Here is a 22,326-nt window from a genome sequence, read left to right as displayed (position 1 = left end):
TAAGCAAATGGTAATATCTCACAGTTTACAGCTCAGCCAAATCTCAGTGCCTTCTAGGCAGTGCCAGGGAGCGGGAAGAGTGGAGCTGCCCTGGGAGGGAGCCGGCTGCTGAGGCAACCCCAGCCCGGCACGGCAGTGTCCTTGCAGTCAGGGTGCTGTCCCCCACATCCGAGCAGGGCCAGGGTGGCAACAGGACCTGCCGATGGTCCAGTGGTCATCAGATGAGCAGGAGATGGCGTCAGCTCCACCACAGGGCTGGGTCTGGGGCCAGGTCTGAGCTCTGGTGGAGCTCTGGCCCCAGGGCAGCAGGTGGGGGTCCTGGGTGAGAGTCGTCAGGGCACCGCAGCCTACCCCTGCCTCAGGGCTCTGAAAGGCGGGATACGAAGGGCCTCCTGAATGAGAAGTTGCATGAAGAATGGGCAAATGTATTAGCAAGGCCATTTTTTTCATGAGAGACAGTTTTTAAACTTTCACTGGATTCCACTGGATCGGTGGCTGTAGGTACAGTGCTTTTGAAAAATCTGTCTCTAGAGTGCAAAGAGTAAAAGCTCTGTCTCAATTTGGGAAGTGACTGAAGCAACAGATAAAAGATGGTGGTGGTGTAGGTGGTTTCAGTAGGGGCATCATAATTTTAATATATTTTTACAATCCACAGTTACTCCTATATCACCTACTCTTTCCCAAATTCCAAATGTCACTCTTGTTTAAATTCTTTCTGCCAACTTAAGCTTTCTGAGCCTGCCTCTTTCAGCATTGTTCCCACATTAACCAGTACCTACCCTGTGCACCCTGATACTGATTGCTCTCTGTGGGCTCTCGTAGAAGTCAGCAGAAGTCACCTGTTGAAGTAGGATTAGGTCTGAGGATGTGTATTTGTTGATACAGGAGCCCCAACTGCTATTGGAATGGATGAAAGAAAAATATCAGAAATAGGGAAAAATTAAGTAAAAGGTTTTCATTACCACAGTCTTTCAGGCTCAGAACTTTAAAAGTGTGTTGATACCCAGGAAGAGAGCACAACGTGGAAATGTGTGGGTGAGCAGAGACCCACTGAAATGCGAGGTTCCTGGCAAGATGTAGCTCAGGCATAGTATCACATGAGGGTGGCTGGTTTGCACAACAGCCCAAACTAAGAAAATCTACTTAGTGCTGAGTCTGTACAGTTTGGCATCTCTCATAGTATATATATATGTATTGTTTAATTACAAAGAGTTTAGCTTCTTGGTTTTAGTATTTTAATTATCCTTTCTCTGTATTCATGTGGGCAGTTTTTTGCCTCTTTGTTTACCAGTTCTACATTTTGTTTCTGGTTTTCTAATCTTTTGATGACATTCTTTAGTACCATGATTTCATCATCTTCTTCTCCATTTTTTCATTTTTTTCCCCTGTGAAGCTACCTCCCTGGATCTTACTTTTCCCATTGTTTTTTGCCTCTTTCTTTCCTGGTTCTAATACCCACTCTTTTCCCCACCTCAAAAATACTCTTCTACCCAAAATTCCTACCTGTGTTTTGCATTTCTTTTTTTTTTTTTTTAAGCTCCCAAACTGTCTTCTGTCTTCCTTTATGTTAATTCTGGCTTGCTCTCTTAGCATTCATTGATTTTTCACCTAGCACACTGACTGAGATTTTTCAGCATATTTAGGCATTGCTCTACAGAGCACAGTGAGGCTTGTAATGCTGAACAGAACAACACCTAAATATCTTTACAAAGAAAAAAAAAAGAGGGGGGTGTGAAGGGGGAGGGAGAGACAGCTGGCTGCGTGCTCCAGTTTCATTGGTTACCCTCTCTACTATCTGCCAGCATTTACATAGGTTGCATTTGGACAGAGAGAGCCGAGAGGCCAGCAGCTGTAAACAGCAGAGACAGTACTGAAACAGTGGCTTTGCGAAACTGTAAATCTGGTTGTAGGGTAGCTAGTACTAGATTAAAAATACTGCAGCCCTTAGACACAAGGTGTTGAACTAGTATAAGACCACTCCATTTGATTGAAGGTTGGGGTAAGAATATAGAAATAAACAAATGAAGGAATAATTTTTGTCTGGCAGGGTTATGCAAGATCAGGTGTCAGATGTCGGTATTTCTGAACAAACCTTCTTCAGCAGCCCAAAGGCTCTTTTGCCAATTCTTTCATGCTCCCTTTTTGCTGTTGATGCTGCTTTGTCATGCTACCCAAAGTTTCCAAGGAATCACTTTCCTTGTGTACATGCAGGTTTGGGTGCATATTTTTCTTCTTTTATTTGGGCCCTTGCTGGAGTCTGGTGTTGTGTTGTAAAATGTCTTGGCTCTAACAACAGGAGCTTCGAAGAATTTGGTGACGGCATAGCGTTACTGATCAGACAGAGCCTGGACCAGAGCCACAGTGGAAATCGTGTACTTGGCAAGCACACTCCATAGGCATTATTCCACATGAACCCAAGTGGACCAAGTCAGAGGTATTTGACCTGATTGGATTCTGTGGAAAACATCTATCAAAAACACCATGGGAACTCAAGGAATGAATTCTTCTGTAGTGTTGTTTTTTTTGTAAATGCATCAGCCTGGGGGACTGGGTTAAGAATTCTGTCTCCAGAAAGACCCAATGGTAAAAGTAAATGCTCCAGTTCTGCCTACCATGGCCCTAACTTGTCCAAGCCTGAAGCAGAGATCTCCCCTTCCCTTCTACCACATCTATGCCCATTGCACCTCATTCTCACTTGCCTGATATTCTCCTAGAATTTTCTCATGTCATAACTACGTGGTGGTAATTATGAGAAAACAGGTCTGTCTCAGACACTGAATCAAGCATTTATTTATTCTGAACAGAATTTATGCAATAATGTGAGTCTAGACAGGGCCCACCAAATCAACCCTGACCACTGTGTGATATTGTGTCAGATATTGTAAAAGTGAGCTTTTAGCTTAGGGTAGAAAATTGGAATCCACCTGACATTACTCAAGATATTGGACTTCATTCCTTGTCACAGCTGCGATCCAGCATGTCCAAGGGCACAGCATGCACATCAGTTCAAGGACATTCATTGGTGAGCTTCTCCTGGCTTAGTCAAAGATGTCCTTTTTCATCACCCAGAATCACATCACCCGGCATGAAAGTGATGTGCATACCTTAAGGCAGAGTGACCATTCTCTTCTGTAAGGCAGTGATCATTCTCTTCTGTACAGTTTTCTATGCCTGACCTATTGCAAATTTGAAAACTAAAATAAAGTCTTGCTCAAAGTTTGTTTGAACTCAAGGAGCTACTTGATTCTGCTTGTCATTATTGAGTGTCTGGTTTCTCTTCTGCTGTCACTAACTTCTGGCAAATCTAAGTCTCTGCAGACATCTTGCCTTCTCCTTTCTCCCAAGCCAGAGAGCCCCCGCTGCTAACGATGTGACATAACCTACCATCATTACTGCAAAATTAATTAGGGAAGGAAAAACCTTGGGATCCTAATCCTCACAATTAGGAGATAGATACTGTTAAATATGTAAAAAAAATGGTAGGAAGGCCGTAGTTAGAATCAAGTCTGACAGAAGATCAGTGATTTTTCTTTGAGCACACACATCCAGCTACCATTTGACAAGCAACTGAAGCAGTAATTGAAAAGGTCTCAGTGGAGATTGCCAATGGATGAGCTCGTGAGCTTGGACATCGGGGTGCAGGCACAGTCACCCGTGGCTCTTGATGGGTCAGTCTGTTGATCTCTGCATGCTGGAAACTTGGGGGATCATAGCCTCGTTCTGTCAGTATGGCTGGGAGAGCGCTGTAGGACACCCTGACATCATGCACCTTGCTAAATCACCTGACACTGCCTTTGTCTTCCGTGGTTATCTACAACAGCTTATTGCTAAAAGAGAAGCTGCGGCCCAAGCATTCACTCACCATTTGTGGTGTTGCACACACACACACACACACTTACTCCTGGGCATGCTTCCTCCTTCTTCAGGCTCAACCCTAGGTTTCCTGCAGCAGTCTCAGGCACTGGATTTCATAAAATAGTTTATTGAAAGGTACAGCAGCAAGAACAGCCTGAGCTGGGTGCCTCCAAAGAGAGGGACTCTGAATAAAGAAATCGCTGGGCAATTATACCCTTGTGATCCGTACACCCACCCCTCACATGCCCTTCATGTGCTGTCCATGCATCTTTTAGTCCAATGGTGATTTGTGGTCTGGGGTCTTCTAACATCTAATTGGATTCTTTTTCTATGTCCAGGCTGCCAGGCTCTTATCTTGTTGGTCTGCAGTTTACATCAAGGGTTAGAGCCTCTGCATCTTCTGGTTACTTTCCTTGTGCACCTGTCATTGTTGGCAGAACATGGGGAACTGAAGAGTCCTGGACTTGAGAGAAACACTACCAAAACATCAGTATGATATCCAGTACTTTCCCATGCTAAAAGATTAAACAACACTGTACCATCTGCTAGGAAAAGTACTGAGAAGAATAGCTTTCTCACGGCCTAAAGGTTTCAGCAGATCTAGCTGCTCAGGTTGAGTAGAGCTAAGCAAGCAGCACAAATCACACCAAATTATTATCCTAAGTAATTTATTCTACTTAAAACTTACCTTATTTATGCAAAACAATTAATATCCCTCAACGCTTACAACACAATTACTCCTTCCTTTTGATCTCGAGCACGGAGACCTGAATATGTGGGGAGTATTTTTTTCCCCTTCATTGACCCTGATACAGTTGAGAAAGTATCCGAGAAGAGTCTGCTACCAATTCTTATTGAAATGGTTGTTTTAATTTCCTAAATAACCTTGCTTGCTTTTGATTTTCCAGTCACAACACACTGCTGGAGCACTAATATAGTGGAAGTATGCTTTGGGTCTCTGCATGACTAGTTGTCCTACTCTACTTGTTCAACAACAGGCTTATACTAGTGATTGCCTCACCAAATAAGGGCTGAACTTATCACAAATCTACCATTAATATTGTACTTCCCATTCTAGAAATCTCATTTTGCTGCTGAGCTGCCCCACCTGGGTTTGCAGAACTCTTCTCACGGAGCCAGGCACGACGCTCAACGGGATCCCGTCTTTGTCATCAGTGACAATATCTGACTATTCGGAAGGTCATGCCTGATGTAACTCCAACTTTGCAGCCTATTTCATGTGTCCCATTGTGCGCAGGAAACAACGCTTCTGTCTCAGGAAGTCTGCATGCATCTGCGCTGCCCCTGAAAGCGCTGCTGCGTGCCCAGATACGTGCTTCTTGCTCAGTTCGTCTTGCAAAAATGGAGAGGCTCTGATGGTGAGTGTGGTGACAGTTCTGTGGTATTTTATATGAGCTTTTTTTAAGCTGTTGTGTGCTTCAGAGACAGAAGCACGATCCCTCTCCCCTGTTCCCTGCCGCGAAACAGGGCTGGCAGCTTACAAAGAGCCAGAGGATGGGAAAGTGGGATGCGGTACAATCTAAGGTACTAGTTAACATGCCTAAAATACAGGTAAGCATAGGCAGGATATCCTATGCTCTGCATAATTTGCAATTTGTGACCCATTTTTTTTACATGCTACTGATGACCCAGTTCTGCACAAATCTTGTATTAATAAATGAAAAAAAATGTTCCACGAGAGACATGTCAATAACAGCAGTTCTTGTTTGAGAAAATCCATTATTATAACTGTAAATTCAAGTCTACAAGTACAGCAGGTGTATAGGAGAACGTGAGGTAGAATTTTTACCCCTGAACTCTAATAGAAAAAAAACTACTGACAAAGCAAGCACATTCCATAGTCTCAAATATATTTTCTAATCTCGACTCTTCAATATGATGCAGTTTTACTTTAATGAAGTTTCTGAGGTGAAAGAACTGAGAACATGAGCCATAGACTCCATTTTTATGTAGATCCAAGTCTCAGCGCATTTTGAGGTAGAAGAATGACCCTTTTAAAAGAATTGCACAAAGAAGGGTACAAATGGAAGTAAGCTAGTAGTAATAGATAGTTTCAAGTACCCAGGATTAGTAGCTCAAATGCCACTGAAGGATATAGCTAAGAGTAGCAAATTCTGGTTACTACAAATGACTGCTTTAAGCAGCAGGTAGCTTTGCTGGTGCACAAGAGATTTAGTTGTAAGTAACAAATGAGATCTGATTTAAGAAGTAATTACAGCTGACTCCCTCTGTCACAGTAGCAGCAAGATAGTCAAGATTAGTGTAGTGATCTTAACTGCAGAAAGAGTGTCCAAAGGCATAAAGCTGTGAAACCAAAGGCAAAACATTTAAGAAAATAAAATCCTTAAATGAACTTGGTAACTATTTAATCACACCACAGTAGAATGGTAAAAACAACAAACAAACTGCATTAGATAACTTATTCAAGTAATGAATAAGCCTACGAAGACTTAACAGCAGCCCCAGTGACGCCAGGAGGGAGTGTCGTGAACAGTGGCAGCTGAATTCTGTAGCTGATGTGTGTATCAGAGGGGCTCTGTGGGGAAACACAAAATTCAAGTGGCCAGAAATAAATCCAAAATAAGATAAATATTTGGAATCAAAAACCTGCAGACATCAAGAGATGCATTAAGCTGTCTTGAGAGAACGGATCAAAGTCAGCAGCAGACCTAACCTCTCTGAAGACATTACTACTTACAAGAAGCAGACCACCAGGGTGTGAATTTCTTTTTGCAGATAAGAAAGGCAAGTCACTGTCAGAAACTGGCATGAACATATTTAGTATTAAAATAAAAAAGCTAATTTAAGTTACAAGTTTCTGTTTCTTTGATACTGTAACAACAGTAGCTAGAATGAAAAAAACTGCAGGATGTCACGCTGTTTGCCTCATGCTCCAAGGAACAGAGAATCTCTGATGAGTATATTTTTCGCCTCTTCTTAGAAAGCTGAATGTTGGAGATTATACTGCGTCTTTAGGTGACCTATTTCTGTCCATAGCTGTCCTTAGAGTTAGAAGTTTTTCCTGTCTTAGCCTAAACCGTTCCTGCTGCAATTGAAGCCAGTTAGGTTTTGTCATGACCTCAGTGTCATGAAGAGCAATCAGTGGTAACCCTGTTTATGAGAACCTTCTACTTATCAGAAGGTTGTTATCATATCACATCCACACCTGCCATCAGCCTTTATTTTTTTAGAGCAAATATATCCTTTCCCTTTTTCAATTATTCTCCACCTTTTACACTTTTTTTTTTAACTTCTTTTTGTAATATCCTATTAAACTACACCAAACTAAGACTTCTGAGAGGTGAGTTAAGAAAAACAATTACTAACCCTGTCTTGCATATGACACACGTATTAAAATGTCCCAGGATGAGTTTTTCTATTTTTGCATCAGCATCATATTGTTGACTCATATTCAATATGTGGTTTACTGCAACACCCAGGCCTCTTTTTACAGTGCTGCTATTCTCCATTTTGTATTTATACATTTGATTTTTTTCTTGCTTCAATATAATACTTGGTACTTGTGTTTATTGAGTTTCATCTTATTGATTACAGACCACTTCTCCCATTTATCAAAGTCATTTTGAATTCTAATCCTTCAGCTCCCTTGCGGCCCCTTCCACTTTGGCATCCTGTGCAAATTTTGTAAGTGTGCGCTCCTTTCCATCAACCAAGTCATGAATGAAAATGTTGAATTGTATCAGATCTTGGCTAGACCCCAGCGGAATTCTATATTATATATCCTTTTTGTTTGAAAACACAATATTGATAAGTCTTGGAGTATTTGCTGCAAGCAATTGTGCACCTACTGTGTAGCAATTTAGCTGAGAATAAAATATTTCTGTACGCTGTTTATGAGAATGTCATGTAAGATAGTGCCCAAAGATTCCCTAAAGTCAATACACATCAATTCTACTTCCTCTTTCGCTGCAGCCCAGATAGTCTATTAAAGAAGGAAAATGCAGCAGTTTAACAAACTGTTGTTTGCAACAAATCCTTACTGTCTGTTTCTTTTTCACTGACCCTCCAGGTGCTTTTAGTGTCGCTGTTTAATAATTAATTTGACTATTGCTCTTGATACTGAAATTGTGTTGACTGCTGATTCCTCCTTTCTTTCTTAAGATAATATTATATTCTCCTCTATTCAGACTCACCCATCTTCCATGAATTCTTGAAGACAGTGATGGCAATGAAGCGTTATGAATGTTTAAATTCTAGAACCACTCCACAGAAAATTTCTAAGCTGAATATTTAGATAAAGAGTGAACATATTTAGATAAAGAGTGAACATAGAAATGACGACCCTGTGCTTAAAATGAATATTTGACTCTTGGTGTAAGAAGAGGTAAATTAGGTAAGTGTTGTTAAAGACAAAATTTACAAGACAGAAAGGAATAAAGTAGAATAACTTATCAGAAGGAAAATTGTACGACCAGTGCATTAGTATTCTTTGTAACTTAGCAGACTTTTCTTTCTAAATATTGCCAACAGTTATTACAAGAAGCCATTTAAATACTTATTAATTTTCTTTCCCAAAACTATGCTTTTTTAAAGTGCTGGTTGCCAAATTGCTTACTTGAAAGTTGACTGGCAAGAGGTTGATGGGCGAAAGGAGTTAAAAAGGTGAACGAAACATTAGGATGCAGGTAGTGAGATACAGAAATACTGAAATACACACTATTTGCACACAACCAGCCTTTTTTCTGCCCTTATCCCTCTATTTTCCCACTCTCGTTCCTTTCCAAATCACCTAAGTCTCCCTTTTCCCACCTTTGGTTCCTCCCCTAAACATCACGTAGTATGTCCTGTATAATCCCAAACTGCTTTTCTCCTGCATCCCTGGGCAGCAATCCCGCTTTGGTCCAAAAGGTGATCCAGAGACATGCTCGCTCACAGTGCCTCATCATGATGAGTTTTTTACCTGGATACCAGGTGTGAGGCTCTGCTGGTACAGCCCATGGCGGAGACTGGGCAAGGTGTTTGTTCCTCAGTGGTCATTCAGGTTCCTCAGGTTCAGGTTCCTGCCTGCCACCCTGCGTCGCTGTGCTCCCCTGGGCTTGTGGAGGTGGGCCTTCGGTGAGCCCCCTGCGATGGGCCTGAGGGTAGCCTGGAAGGGTATTATTTCGGTTCTTTCTGCTACCACTGTCTTTCTGAGGATCTTTGTGGGTGTGCAGGTGAGCTTTATCACACACAGGTGAGCTTTATCACACAAGTGAGCACAGAATAGCTCTTCTGCCACAGATGGGACTCTGGATACTAAAAAACATAAAAAATACAGTTGGAACCTTTCAAACATAACTGATTTTTGTTAGTGAAATTTAAACCTCTCTGGAAAGCACCTGTTTACTGTTGGCCTTGCAAGCAAAGCTATCTCCATTTGATGTTATGGGCTGTGGAAGGTCCAATGATTACTTGAATCTGTTCTTTCTTCTGTTTTAAGGAAAAATTGTCAAAAAACCAGAGAAGAAAATGACACCTTTTGTCATTTTGTTTCAGTATTTTTTAACTTGTTTTTGTGTTGAATTATGATGGAAATGTAAAAAGTCCCTTCTGCTTTATAAAGAGCTTTATGCAGATTGCTAAGATTCACCTCCAAAGTGTAAAAGTCACATTCTAAATCATTACAGAAGTCTTCTCTTTTCATCAAGTATTAGTTATTATGAGAAAGAAGAAAGGAAATCGCTTTTGGATACTCCTTGGAATTATGTGATGCTATAAGATGCTGTTGCTAAGAAATAAGAGAGTTTGACCTTTTCTGCTTGGCAAAAGAATGTGACCATGAACAGCTCTCCATCTGACTTAGAAGAGCACCTCAATTTATATCTGCGTGGTTAAATTTTTATTTTAGAGCACAGGCACAGTTGCCTGACATCAAAGGCAGCTTTCCTAGGCCGCAAATTTATTGTACTTTGCTGCCTCAATATCTGTACGTTGCAACAAGCAGCTCACAGAAGTGGACAGAACCAATTTGACACCATGTAGCCCACTCGCTTTAGTCTTCAGATGAAGAACAACTAAAGAGTTTTAATGTCAGAGTTGTATCTCCTGTAACGGTAGATAACAGCCCTGAACCAGCTAGATGCATCAATAGCCTTCTGCTACTCTCTAAGCTGAACAGGAAATCTAATTCATCTCGTGTGGTTTCCTGCTGAAATACATATTTGCAATGACAAATGTATGAGCACTGCAAAATTCAGTTACTAGATAGTGAAAGATATCTTTCATATTTTGGCATTTTTTTCTACAATGAAACACTAAACTTGCCAAACAAGTGACTAAGCGCAACATAAAATACAATATGGAAATAACTTCTCTCTTTACCTACTTGAAAAATAATAATTAAAAGCTAATTAAGAGAAAGAGATATAAGCTTTCTGTTTTAATGTGTATATTTTACATATTAAAAAAATGGAAGATTTTCTCGTTAGAGAAAAGTCTGCCCACAAACTCCACAAGGGCACCTCACAGCTCTGGAGTAAGCACTGCTCTGCTGCCTCTCATGACTAAAGAGCAGGCATGGAGATCCCAACTCTTTGGGTGCCATTAAGTCTCCCTCGGAGGGAATGCATGTGTTTAATCACTAGGGAGAGGTAAGGGCACAAAACAGCTGGGCAGTGGCTGCTGTCATGACACAGTGATGCAGATGGAAGATCTGGCTCCGAGCGGCTAAAATATTTTGTCAGTTTGACAACAAATTATACCATAGCTTGAATTCCCTGGTCCCCATGCCTACATTGACACTACCTATTTTTCCTGCTTCGAACAGAGACAGAGAAGGGGAATGACAGGGATAACCAAAGTCAAACCTGACACCTTCTGTTTTGTGTGACCAGCATAAGCTTTGTGCAAAGTTCCTGCAGAGTCTCTCCCCAAAGCTGAGATGGCCAGCCTCGAACACAACAAAGCAGGAAGCATCTCTAGAAGCAGAAAAAAATGAGCCCAGTGGAGCTTAATGCCAGTTTGATCCCTTCTGCTATCCTGTATCTGAGGACATATTTTGGATTCCGTAGTTTCAACTCTTATTTAAAAATTATTCTAGTTTTGCTAGAATTTATAATCTTCCATTGTTAGTAACAGAAAGACTTCAGAAACTTTTAACATTTGTGCTTTCTCTCAGTTTGCTTGTACTTAACAATACTCTCACCGTCAGAAAAGCCATGATATTGCAAATCACAGTCATCTATACCGATCTCACTGGTCCTTGCAGCGCTAGTCATTACCAACTGCAGTGCTACATTAACAATAGCCTAATTAAAATCTTCTGGGTTTGGCATGTAGTTTTGTGTGCTGATTCACAGCCACATATTTACCTGCGCTGGGTTCATATTCAGCTGTGTGGTTTCACAACTATCTTTTGCCAACTTGGGAAGATGCTCTTACAAAGAGAGTGATTCTCCTTCTTGCCCTGGTGTGCGTCACCGTTGACTCCCTTGTGGTAGTACTGGCGCTTGTGTGGCCTTGCAGTGACTCAGAGGAGCTCACTTGACCCAGCTGGAAGAAACAACCACAAAAAAGGTATGTTCTCAGCTGGGTCAGCAAGCTGTTGCAGCTGCCTGTGCTGACAAAGCATCACAGCCCCAACACAAAGGGAAGGTGAGAAGACATGGCTAGGCAGAGACTGGAATTGCACCTTTCAGCAGCAGGGGAGTTCAGCTACAAGAGATGTGAAACTGCTTCTTCACTGTGGGCTTAGCAGAATGCCTCTGCACCAATTTCCCTTGCTGTCGTGAGGTCTTTTCTTCTCTCCCTCCTTCATAATAGGCTCAGCCACGCTGTGAGACTGTATTTGTAGCACAGCTGAGAAGAGGTGCACGTTGTATTTGGACCCTTCACCTGCCTTTGCTGGCAGCATGCGCCACACGAGTACCTTATGGCTGTTACTTCAGCTCAGGTTTCAAGTGCAGGCTCCGCATTTATCCACAGTAGATTTCACTTCAACTTGTTTATAAGGACAAGTTGACTGATGTGCTAGGAGGTGAAACTCAACTAGGAAGTGCAAACCGGAGAAATTAGTCTGACCTTCATAGGCCACATGGGCCAGAGTTAGCTTAAGTTATACATAACAATTAAGCCCAGCATAAAGGATGCCCCACAAGGAGTTTGCATGAGACGTGGTATAGAATCACAGAATCATAGAATCTTCATGGTTGGAAAGGACCTTTGAGATCATCGAGTCCAACCATACACACACACACAAAAAAAAAAAAAACCCCAAAAATCAACAACCTACAATCTCTGCCCTTCAGAGCATGCCCTGTTCCAGTCAGGGCTGTTCCAGTGCCTGACCACTCTTTCAGTAAAGTAATTCTTCCTAATATCTAATCTAAACCTCCCCTGCCGCAACTTCAGACCATTTCCTCTGGTCCTGTCAGTATTCACCTGGGAGAAGAGGCCAACACCCACCTCTCTCCAACCTCCTTTCAGGTAGCTGTAGAGGGCAATGAGGTCTCCCCTCAGCCTCCTCTTCTCCAAGCTAAACATGCCCAGCTCCCTCAGCCTCTCCTCATATGACCTGGTCTCCAGACCCCTCACCAGCCTGGTAGCTCTCCTCTGGACACGCTCCAGCACTTCAATGTCCCTCTTGTACAGAGGGGCCCAGAACTGAACACAGTACTCGAGGTGAGGCCTCACCAGTGCCGAGTACAGAGGCACGATCCCTTCCCTGCTCCTGCTGGCCATGCTATTCCTGATACAAGCCAGAATGCTGTTGGCCTTCTTGGCCACCTGGGCACACTGCTGGCTCATGTTAAGCTGGCCGTCCACCAGCACCCCCAGGTCCTTTTCTGCTGGGCAGCTTTCCAGCCACTCTGCCCCAAGCCTGTAGCGTTGCTTGGGGTTGTTGTGACCAAAATGCAGGACCCGGCACTTTGCCTTATTAAACCTCATACAGTTGGCCTTGGACCATGGATCCAGCCTGTCCAGGTCCCTCTGTAGAGCCTTCCTACCCTCAAGCAGATCAACACTCCCACCTAGTTTGGTGTTGTCTGCAAACTTACTGAGGGTGCACTCAATCCCCTCATCCACATCATTGATAAAGATATTAAACAAAACTGGCCCCAAAACTGAGCCCTGAGGGACACCACTGGTGACCAGCCACCAAGAGGATTTCACCCCATTAATCACAACTCTCTGGGCACGGCCATCCAGCCAGTTTTTAATCCAGCGAAGAATACACTTGTCTATGCCATGATTTGCCAGCTTCTCCAGGAGAATGCTGTGGGGGACGGTGTCAAAGACCTTACCAAAGTCCAGATAGACAACGTCCACAGCCTTCCCCGCATCCAGAAGGCGGGTCACATGGTCATAGAAAGAGATCAGGTTGGTCAAGCACGACGTCCCTTTCCTAAACCCATGCTGGCTGGCCCTGATTCCGTGGCTGCCCTGCACTTGCCGTGAGAGCTCACTCAAGATGATCCTCTCCATGATCTTTCCTGGTACAGAGGTGAGGCTGACAGGCCTGTAGTTCCCTGGATCCTCCTTCCGACCCTTCTTGTAGATGGGCGTCAAATCAGCCACTCTCCAGTCATCTTGTACCTCCCCTGTTGACCAAGATTGTTGATATATTGTGTTGTATTGATTGTTGTATTGACTGTATACCAGCAGCATCAGGACAGGTGATGGCCTCACAGGAATTTGAAAGGACATATATTGAATTTCATACAATATGTGGATGAACCTACAAATAAGTAATATGGATGAAACAATTACTGTTACTTCTCAAAACATTTTTGAAAGCTGATCCTCTCTACCACGTTTCTGATCCAGATATTTACAAGGAGAGGATAATGCTGCTTTAACTGATACAACACAGTAACATTCCCTGGAGAGCTACCGTGGTGTGTGAGAATAGCTGGTCCAGGATGCTCTTTGGCCTTGCTCCCAGCCATTTCTCTTATGGCAGAAGCTGAACTGAGTGATCAGGCACTGCTATTCCACTGGTTTTACAAGTCTCAAGGTATTTTGTAATTTGGAGAAGTTCCTTGGCTAGGCATTTTGTATTGTTTAAGATCTGATTTAAAATCTGTCATCTTTTTTTTTTTTTTAATTACAGACAATATTATTTGTTTTCAAGAAAAACCAGTTCTTGACCAGCCCAGGACCTCCCAGCCACACACACGAGTTAAGGACCATCATTGTGACATCCTCTATTTGGCTTCTGGGGAAAGGATGCTTGTGCCATTAGCTGTGCCTGCGGTCTGGGGAGAACCTGTCAAGGCTGCTGTTAGCCCAAGTGTCTGGTCTTCTAGTTCACCAAAAGAAGACCCCAAAACCTGAAGAATGTGTCTGGGATGTGACTCATCAGCAGATACCCCTGTAAGAGGGTAGATTTAGATTAGGTATTAGTAAGAAATTCTTTACTGTGAGGGTAGTGACGCACTGGAACAGGTTGCCCAGAGAAGTTGTGGATGCCCCATCCCTTAAAGTGTTCAAGGCCAGGCTGGATGGGGCTTTGAGCAGCCTGGTCCAGTGGGAGGTGTCCCTGCCTCTGGCAGGGGAGTTGGAACAGATGATCTTCAAGATCCCATCCAACTCTTAACTATTCTATGATTCTGTACCAAACACACTTCAGGAAAGAACTGCCAAAAGTATCACTTCAGCATGAACAAACCTGCCCTGCCCTCTGATCTTTTCAGCATGTATTTACTATTAGTGAAAGAACGCACTAAAGACAAGAGTGAGCAGTGAATGAAAGTGATCTCAGTGGCCAAGAAAGCTTTACTCCCTATCCCCTTGCTCCCGCTTTTCCTCATCCATGTGTTCCTGTCCCCTCAAGCCCCCATCCTTCCTCGTTCCAGCTCTGACAGTAGGCAGGCTTTGCTGTAAGCTGATCTAACTGACTGCTGGGTTGGATTTCTGCTGTTTAAGTGACTGAAACTGGCTCGCAGAGGTACCTCATTAGCTCCGGAGCTGGCATGCTGTAAACAGCAGGAGTGAGTGGTTAGCGCTGGGGCAGAAAGGAAGGGTGGGAAGGGCAGGGAGCAGTGTGTGCATCAGCCGTGGCAGGGTGTTAATTCAGCTTACCAGAGCTGTGAAACCATCCCCTCAAAGCTGAACAGTCTGTCTCGCAAGCGAGGGCAGTGAAAATACTTATCAGTAAGGTTCTATGAACTGTGGTTAACAGTGTTGCTGCAATTACTGATGTAGGCTGGAAGGTAACGTTATTCAAGTCTTAATTCGCTGCAGATGTACCACTGATAACAGAGTAGTATGCAGTTGAAACATAACTGGAACACTGAGGAAGGCTTAAGCTATTTCTAGTATTTAATAATTAATTTAATAGTAAAAAGTACACTGATTGTTTAATTTAATTATTACTTCTATTTCTTAATTAATAATGCAATAGCTGTTTTTTATTGCACTTTTTTTTGCATAATTCCCATTTTGCATCAAAATTTAATCAAGATCTCTCTGTTGTTCATAAAACCCACACACATACCTACATACATACATTCTGAACAATTACTTGAGACTCTATACATTGTAATCTGTCAGAGCCCCAGAAGACTCATAAAGGGGTTCTTATCCCTAAATGCTTCTTCCAGGGTGTGTGAGACACCTCTAATTTTTGACATTCTTATGCTCACAACACTTTGGTGAAATCAGGGAGTTTTATTACCCCCAGTACAGCTGGGATATCAAAACACAGAGATGTTAAAGTCCATATTCAAAAAAGATATTTAAGTGCATGGATCCCACTAGCTGACTTGCCTGAGGTGGTAAGAAAAGCCGCTGGGGAACAGGCACTGAACTTAAACCTGCCCAATCCCAGAGGATCTTCCTTACTACTAGACTTTGTTGTCTCAATAAGATTGCGACAAAGAGTTCCTTTAAAGCTGGGTTTAAAGTACTTTGTGGAGTGTGTAAAGAGATTTTCATGTAGGAGGAGTTTTGGATATAGGTCACGGGAGGGCAGAAAGGATATAAAATAGCTGCTGATGCATATGATGCCTTTCATGACTAAGGAAAATGAAAGCTGTAAAGTTTTGAAGAAAAATAACATCCATGACATCAAAACCAAGCTTCAATTAGGGAATACTGGGTTATGCTGAAGCCTTGAGGGATGGAAGTCAGGGAAGTGGAGGCATTCCTCTGGGGGGAAAAAAAAAAAAAGAGATACTCCATAGATTATCTTAACATTGCTTTAGAACAAGTTGTTGTTGTTGCTGCTGTTACTCAGAAGCCAGTATGGTGACAGCCTGTACATCTATTTGGAATGTATAGCATGGGAAAAAAAAAAAAAGAATCAGTTTTAAGGTTAAATCTAAACTGTTAAAAAATAGGATGCTCTTATCTTCTGAGCTCACTTTGCTATATTAGTGTTAAAATACTTCTCAGCGTTTATAATCATTTATGAATATAATCATGGCTCTAAATCTGTAGCTTTATTATATATTAAATCAGTTTGGTAGAGATATTTAGAGGGGGCTTGCATACATTTTTTTATGGCTAAGAAAGGAAATTTAAAATGGACGTACATAGAGCGTGGAGCAAATATCTTCTAAAGGAATTTTCCCTGGCATGAAAGGAATTCTTGATGGGACTTCTAATTTTTTATGCTGGATGTAGGAGACCAGCCAAAAGGAACAAAAAAGTTGAATTCCTAACAGGTAACATTCAAAAAATGTAGTAGATAGATAGAATATGCTTTACTGTGCCTCGTTCTGGGGGTTTTAAATATCAGTGGTAACAGAGTAGGACTTCGGAGCTGTGCATGGTCTTCCCCAGGCCTATCTGTGGTGTGCAGATGCACACACAGGTATGTTGACATCGCCTCTTGAGAATGGTCCAAAGGTTGGCTTCAGGGTCCGCTCTCAGGATGCTCAGAAGTGCTGTCCATTGGTAGCCCACAGAAGTCGTCAGGCTTTGCGTGAACAAACTTCATGCACAGCGAGGTAGAAAGAGGTGAAGAACGCCACACTTACGGCCTCTTGGAAGCCACTTTCAGACTGGTGTATAGATGGTTGACCTGTGGATCTTCAAAATCATATAATTATTTTTAATATTTTTATCTAAGCATTAAGGTTATTACAGCTGTACAAAATCGACAGCACACACTGGTCTTACTTTACAGAATATAAGTTTTAGCTCAATAAATCTGTTTATATTTTCATAATGTAATAATTGGCATTTTATTTTATTTTTTAAAATAAAATTTTATTAATAAATCTGGTTTTATGAAATGCAGAGTGTATAGAAAATCAGTATTTAAGTGTTGTTATTTTACCAAACCTATGGGTAATGTATGGGTAATGTATTTAGGTTTTATTTGGTGCTATAATAATGAGCTATTCTTTTCAGGACATTCAAAGGGTTTGATTTAGTAAGTGAAAACTAGATTTAAATGCCAGAATTTAAGTCAGTTAGTATTAGGTAGCCTTGAAACAACAAAAAATATTAAATACATGAAACTTGTCAGAAAGCAGCAATATATTAAAAAAAAGAAAAACATGTGCTGAACATATGCAGTGGGGGTTTTTTTGTTCTTATACTTGTCCAGGTTAATACTGTTCCAGCGATTTTACAAAGACAATCTGTTTTCACTGTATTTCGTCTTTCTTCCTTCTCATCAGTATTATTCCTGGCAACACTCACACAAGTAAACGCTGACACGTTTGAAAAAAACAGAGGCTGAATTTTTCCAGGGTGTGTTTCCATAAGCCTCTGGGCTTTTCTAACATCTCACTGCCCCCTGAGAAGGGGCGGTCTTGCTCCTCCTGTGCTCAGAGGGCCTCCTTGCAAGTCTCTCTTCTGTAATCACTGGCAGTGACCACGCAGTCCTTTCTCCTTCTCTTGCTCTAATACTCATCAATCCCCTCCCTGAGCCAACTAATGCAGAATATGCTCCTTTTCTTGGTCTCCTGGGCTTGTGTGCTGGGTTACTGAGCTGCACAGGGTCATGGAGAGGTCTGCAGTGCTATCTACATGGTGGGGCCAGGTGCTGGGGAACACACAGGAGGTAAAAGACAAGGAGGCTTCTTCCCTTTTCAGTGAAGAGGAGTGGTTTCATCAGCTCACCCTGTTTAATGTAACTTCACCCTCCAAGTAGGTTTAGTGAAAAAAGAAAGGGCTTTTTTTTGCTAAGTCAATTAGGGTGAGGGAGGGGAGCTGCTGGTGGGACTAGTTCTCTGCGATTCTGTCAATGTGCACGCTGCCAGTGCCAGCTCTTCACGGCAGCCTAACAAAGTTTTGAGGACTATGCAAGTCTTCTCCCAGCAGTCACGGTACCTACTGAGGGTACGGTTCAAAGCACAGCCAGCACCTACGGGGCCGTATCTCTAGTCTCTGGATATTACGGTGTTCAGAGCAACTGGAAAAGTGAAACTACAAGAAAGCAGAACTATTTTTCGGTTTCCCTAGCTTCTGTTCCACGTGGGCTAATGTGGCTTGTTCCTTTCACCAAGCGTGCTAGAAACTGCAGCTCCTCTACCTCCTCATGAACTAGCCTCTCATTGCCGCTCAGGGGGAAGGCCTGTATGGCTGCAGACAGTGATAAGGGTCAGGCATACGTCAGTAAAGGCATGAAAACAAGCTAAACCAGAGCCAAAGGCTTCCTTAGAGACGTGACTGATGCCCAAAGGCTGTCAGTGTTTAAGAGGCATTTGGACAATGCCCTTATTAACATGCTTTAACTTTTAGTCAGCCCTGAAGTTGGACTAGATGGTCGTTGTAGGTTCTTTCCAACTGAACAAAGAAACAGAAAATAAAACTAAAGCGTTAGTTTAGAGTGGCTGATCATCTGAGGCACGTTGGGCCGACTGGGGACACTCTTGCACAACGGGTTGTGTAAAGGGGACTTGCCCAGGTCAGCCCACTGGCCCCTTCCAGCCAGCTCCGCTGCCAACTTCAGAGAAGGTACAAGAAGAGATAGGTTTATAAATAGACAGCTCTTTCAGATCCAAAAGGATTAATTTTGCACTAATGAAGTACTGTTAAAAAAATGGGCACTTTTCTCTTTTAAAGGAAAGTTACAAGTAGCAGTTATTTAAAAGGATATTAAAGCTATCAAGAATGCAAGCTTCAAGAGACTGTAAGCAATGTCACATGTGTCTGTCAGACACCTTAAATATGTGTGATTAGGCTTGAAGGGGAAGAATAACAAGTGTGGCTTTTTAAATTAAAAAAGCCAATGGTTTTTCTTTTCAGCATTGAAAAGATAGGATCCAGTACTTCGGTATTTAATAAGAGGTTTTTTTCTGTGTGCCTGGTTGAAAGGAAGAGTGAATGAAGAAGGAATGACGAGCTCAGAACCCAGATCTTGCTGTTAGCTTACTGAGGTGGAAAAAAGAACAATTATTATGAAGAAGAGATAAGTTGCAAGTATATCAGATTGCAAGCAACACAAAAAAATGATTTTCTAATGACAGATAGCAAAGCCAACTTACTAATGTTTTCTGGAAACATTATGTTTTCATTTTATGAGGCTTCCAGAGAATATCATAAACACTTTCAGTTATTTCTTTGGTGGCTACAAAACCAACATCCAGTCATAGAGAAATTGACCTAAGCATGTTAAAAAAACACAAGCCCCAATTCCTTGAGCTGCATCCAGTTTCATATTGCACTATTTGCATAAGGCAAATAGGAAGACTTTTTACTTAATTTAAAGTAATTCTTAATGCTGCAATTTTGTTAGTGTTGTTGAGTAGTCCCAAGTTCTGATCACGGCCCAGATGTTGGGCTAGGCTCTGGTTTGCCACGTAAGTAAAAATCAGAGTCAGTAGGAGTGTGCAGCTTTCTTGTGGCTTCGTCTGGTAACCTGTCTGTACCAGTCAGGCCAAATGCAAAGCAGCAACACAACTCATCTGGAGTAATGGTAGGCTCGAGTGAGGAGATGGAGGTAGCAGAAGCTGAAGGACGAGGTAGTGATTCAGGAGAGAACGAGGCACAGAAGGGCTGTGGTGACACACCCCCTGATGCAAACTCACCAGAGGACTCTCAGTAACCACATTCTGCCCTTGGGCTCTCTCAGCAAGGTGGTCTGTCCAGCCTTTTCTTAGCCACAGCTCTGTATTTGTTACCACTGTAAGGAAAGGAAACCTGAAGCTACCACTTTCAGTCCCCAAAACCCGGACAGACACCCCCTTGGGAGAATGTGCCCTAACAATTCCATCTATTTCAGAGTGAAAACAGGCATGTCCTGCAGGAACTTCCAGGCAGATGAGGAAAAGAGATTGAAGACAGGTAAAACAATGGATTGTTCTCCTTTAACCATGTGGTAGCATAGAAATATCAGAAAGTATTTGGAATTTCCATGGTCACAGACACCATGTGGCCACAGATGAAAATTACTCCTTTCCAATCAAATTTTGCAACAACACTGTGTCAGCTGAAAAAGGAGCTAATAAGCTGAAGGCAAAAGAGGAATTATTTGGTCTACATAAATATATGATTATAGCATGGCTGCATCCTGGAAAACTATGTCACAAACAGGTGATGTATATATGAAAGATGACGGATAACACTACTGCAAACATTTATTGTCTCTGCAGAAGCCATCTTGTAATTTTCTATACTTTTCATGGGTGTCAGCAGCATAAACATCGCCAAGAGTTTTGTTCTAAAATTATTAGGAATATTGTTATTAAGCACCTCGGTTTGTGTGCTGTCCACCACAGGTACCTCTGCATAAACTTCACTAGCTTTTATCTCAATTTTTGCTATTTTTACCCCACTATGCAAAATAAATTTTTCATTTATTCAGGTAAGAGAAAGATATTTTTTTATTCTTTTTAAGGGTTAGAACAGTTGCCATCACTGTTTTCATACAAGTAGCATGAACTTGGCTAATAAAAAGTACAAAGACGATGTTTTCTGTCAGCCTTGGCTCCGTACCTATCTTTACACAGAGCAACTGTCTATAAAGCCAATAGGTTTAGATACTTGGACTTTTTATTGCTAGTATTTACTATGTGATAAATATTTGGGATAAGATCCTGACTAGCATGTGAAAAGATTGATACACAAAGGGCTTGACTATATAGCTGTGATTGATTGATTTACCGTACAAAAGCTGTTCAAATATACTTAAAAAAAATAGTAGCAACGGGATTAATTTCAATAGGAAGTTTGTAAGGAAATGAAATATTTTTGTCTTAAAGTTGCTGCATAAATGTTATCTGTTGTTTGAGATCAAATCAGTGAGATAGTTTATAAATTTCTAATGTCTTCCTTAAAGAGTTACAATCTTCTAGTAGCCTGGATCAAGGTTTCTACATCTGACTGTAAGTTTGGGACAGGCAGTCACCAAAACTCATGTGCATATCCTTTGTTTTGCTGAAAAATAATCTACTCAATTTGATATTATGCTCTTTTGCTGAAAAACAGAACCACATTTGGAAGATAATTTACTTCAAAATAGGAACATCGATCCATTACCTAAAATAGACCACACTTTTAGATTCAGTCCTCCTCCCCATTTTAATTTTAGAGTTTATTATTGGTACTAGTGGTTTTTAAAAGGTTGGTTTTGTGGCAGAATCCCACATACATGTGACTTCTGGCAAAAATAGCTCTTGGCCAAAAATTGCAAAAATGGAGACCAGCCTAGAGCTAGGGTGAAAATATCTTCTGTGTACAGACACTAAGTGCAGAGAGTGAGTCAGTCTGGAGAGGGAAATTTATGGAGAAAGGAAGGCAGTTCTGCAAAAAGATGACATTGTAGTCTCTAGAAATAATTTTCTAGCGCATCTGTGGCAGTGACTCAGTAGAAGAGAATGAGCAGTAACCATCACTTATGGCTTCTGGACTTTCCTCCTAACCTTGTCTCTAGAAATAGGTTGTACTTGCTCTAAGACGTACCCACCAGCAGCCATCCCACCTACTGAAGACAGGCAGAGCAGACCACCATTCCAGCGTAAATACCAAGAAGGATATGTCATACCCATCTTGTACAAAATCCCCCAATTGTCTATTAAAAGCATTTACGTTCTCTATGGTTCACTATGTATGAATTACTATTGTGGTGAGAGAGCTACAAGTACGTGCAGTTATTATGCTGTATCTGTGGTGAGGATGTGAATACTTTTTAACCATTTATTTTCTCAAATTTTGGTGGCTGGCCTTTTCAGAAACTGCATTAAGGAAACTAACCAGTGCTGGGTCACAATTAGCGTAGTGAGATCATGAAGCAGTTCAACTGCGCATGCAGAAGGCCGGGTAATAGTGGGATGTTAGTACATGGATATTGAATTCAGCACCCCAGCCTGTAGGAAGCAAATAAGAGCTATTGGTTTCTTCATTGAATCTCATACTCTTTCCTTTTTCTGCAGCCTACCAGTCATTATCAAGCTCTGAAGGCAAGTGGAGAAGCCGGCTTCTTTCAGGCTCTATCAGGAGAGAATGACAGCTCTTTCCGACAAGAGTCCCTCATAGTCTTAGACGTCTCGTTGCTGATAAACCGCCCGTATGCATGAGCTTCAGTTGAGTCACCTGAATTATTCTGGGTCTCTA

This window comes from Larus michahellis, chromosome 2 (assembly GCF_964199755.1).
Source record: "Larus michahellis chromosome 2, bLarMic1.1, whole genome shotgun sequence".
Classification (NCBI taxonomy): Eukaryota; Metazoa; Chordata; class Aves; order Charadriiformes; family Laridae; genus Larus; species Larus michahellis.
This window is presented reverse-complemented; position numbering follows the sequence as displayed.